This window comes from Sitophilus oryzae, unplaced genomic scaffold, assembly GCF_002938485.1.
Source record: "Sitophilus oryzae breed Bouriz unplaced genomic scaffold, Soryzae_2.0 scaffold_1867_pilon_pilon, whole genome shotgun sequence".
In the NCBI taxonomy this organism is placed as follows: domain Eukaryota; kingdom Metazoa; phylum Arthropoda; class Insecta; order Coleoptera; family Curculionidae; genus Sitophilus; species Sitophilus oryzae.
In genome coordinates, this window is record NW_022146576.1 from 210,829 (window position 1) to 213,867 (window position 3,039).

The following is a 3,039-nucleotide window of genomic DNA, read 5'->3' on the forward strand; positions in this document are numbered from 1 at the left end:
TGCGGTGGCGGAACGAACAACCGACAACGTGGAAGAAGGAAGGAAGGAAGGAAGGAATGAAGATCTGATCTGATGATCGCTTTGAACGTAGGTTCCAAGGCACCCACGTCTGAAATTTATAAACTGTCGAATGAATTAGACGTACATCTGATATGTCCACACTACATCCTCCAACTTTCATCTTCCTTTGCACTAAAATCTTATAATAGGTTTTACCTTTGTCTAAGAAATCCATTCCTATTAATCCGTCTGTTGGAAATTTCAGCTCATTATCGCAGATCACAAATGAGTGCTTAATATCTATATACGGGGGTGTTCCAAGTTTTAGTTTCAAATCTATTTGTCCAAAAATTTTATGGTGGTTCGCCAGAAATGTCTAGAATCTTATATGGTAACTTTTGTCTCTCCGTATTGTTTAACTGATTAATTGCTGTGTGTTTTAGAGATAATGGCAATTCTGCCATCTGACAAGTAAGTTATGGCATTTCTACTGGGAAGCCATGGCAGCTGCATAACAAACTTTATCACTCATTTCATGCATGTGGTGGAATGGAATGTCGTCTTCTATGCACTCACCTCCAGATTGAGTCTCCTGTAGCCAAAGAAATCACACCATTTCAAACGTCTGGTCATGCTGAATATATTTGGCCCCAAAGTAAAGTAAAGTCAAGATCTAAAATCTTCTACCAAATGAAAGTATGCCTGCACCAAGCCCCTCTTGGGACGCACATGTCTTTTCCCAAGGATTAGCTATTTCCTGGCAACTGTCTTATCTTTTCCCGTGTTTTATGTATTCCAGTTTGACATGCTCGTAGTCACAGACTCTATTCTGGCCCCACAAATTCACAGGAGGGGACTTCCACCTCCTGTCTCTCACAAGCTCTGCAACTCTTAAGATTTCATCATAATGTTCAGCAACCTCTAGTACATCATCTAGTGAGAAGTAATCTCCTTTTTCTCTGTAATTTTATTTGAAAGGTGTGATCTGTGCCTCTGTATAAATTCATAGCTCCCATAAGTACTTTGTTTCTGTAAGTAACTTTATGTAGTATGTTCTCCTAGATGCAAATAGTTACATCTTAATCAAGGTAAGTGTACGTCTTGAGTGATTCATCCGACTGCCTTGATGCACCCTATTAGGATCTCTCGTTTACCTCTTCAACAGGATAATTTCTTTTACCCAAAAATTTTTCGGTTTCATAGCCCCATTGTTTCCATGGTCAATGGTCTTTCAGATGATCTTAGAGCATAGTATTCTTCTTTGGCTCTATCACGGAGCTTTTTTACCATTACTCTATAAGTTTCCATCTCCGTCCAATCATTTTGTAATGCTGCTGTTGTTACTGCTTCTATAAATGCCTCATAATCTCTTCCTCCGGTATATGGTTCAATGTTCTCCAATTCATCTTTCTCACTTTTGAGTAAAGTTTTGATCAATTTTAAATCTTCTACCGGTATTGTTCGTGATGGTATAGATTCTTCATCCGAATCTGGTGGATTTCTTAGAGGTCTTTCTGGTGTACTCTGTTTCTTCATGAGCATCCTTAGCTCTCCTGAAGTTCAAGGTTTACAGTCCCTGTAATTCTCTGTAATTGTATAGTCTCTTCTGTCTCTCTTTGGCAAACACATTGCCCTTGTCCAGCACTCTTCCTTTTGTGCAATAACTTCCTTCTGCATACCAGTGCTTTTCGGAGCGTGTCTAGGCCACCCTTAGTAAGTCCCTAGACCAGATTTAACGTCCTTTATGTAATTACAGATCCGTTGATCCGAACCCGATAGACCAATTTGCTACTAGTGAAATACAACGCCTTCTCCACACAACCTATCACGCTATTAACCAGAACCTATACGAGAATATCTAACAATAACTCTCCACTACAAAAATAATATGACTTACTTCAAGTTTAAATAACCTACTCTCTTTAAAGAAAAACAGTCTACTCTTACAATGCCCCTCGTAGATACTTAAAATGCCTTGAAAATGTGTAAATAATAACGAAAGTCAGCCTAGACGACTCCTCGACGCCAGTGCCCAGGTAATTCAACTTTGGCAGTCCAAGCACCAATCATTAGTCTTTGGATAGTTGCAATTGGGGATAATTTTAATTTAATGCACGATAGTGCACCTCCCTATACCAGCAGAGTGACTAGAGAATGTCTTGAAATGAAAGGTGTCATAGTTTTGGACTGTCCTGCATGTTCACCAGATCTAAACCCTATCGAACACTTGGGGGACCAGCTCAAAGGAAGAGTTACAGAGTCGACACAATCCAGGAAATCTCGCACAGCTTATGCTTATGCAGCACGGATAGAAGCATGCCAGCGCGGATAGAAGCTTGCATAAGGGCTAGAGGTGACAACAAGGATTATTAAAATTATCAATTTTCTTTTTGGTTTTGATTTTAGCCATTAAAATTTAAATCTTAATTTGCTTCAGGAACCAAAAAATACAATTTTGTTTATTTTGGGAACTGATTAATTTTTTTATTGCTATATGGATTGCCGAAATTTTTCATTAAAAGTCATTGGTAAGGACTGAGTATTCATAAACACAAAATTTTCATACCTCTCAAAAATTATGATAGCCAATATGATTCCATAGTGGTTTGGTTGTATATATGCCTTGTCTTACAATTGGGCACTAATCATGTAATACATGATTAAATTTGAAATTTATGCTAGGATTTGGATGGAATCAGGGATGAGTAAATAAAAAGGACCCTAAAATTAATAAATTTTGGTCGTCTGCTCTGTTCAAACACGTAAGAAATATTTATTGATGGATCAGTATGGCAGAGAAGTAATAAAAAGGCCGTTTTTATGAATAACAAAATTTCAAATTTAATCATGTAATACATGATTAAATTTGAAATTTATGTCATAAAATTCATAAAAATTAATTAATCAATTAATTATTAAAATAGTTTTTTTTTTTTTATTTATTTATTTATTGTGTGAGGTTCAAGTTAACGTCCCCTTTCTGCTGCAATGGCTAAACTGAACGGGACCTACCACAAACTACATACACAAGAAGAAGTG

The 3,039-nt window shown here is 37.1% G+C and overlaps 1 pseudogene; it reads right to left on the reverse strand.

The window, feature by feature from the left end:
- The window catches only part of LOC115883277, a 44,625-nt pseudogene extending 43,992 nt beyond the window's left edge, over nucleotides 1-633 (reverse strand).
- Between the last annotated feature and the right edge of the window lie 2,406 nt (nucleotides 634-3,039).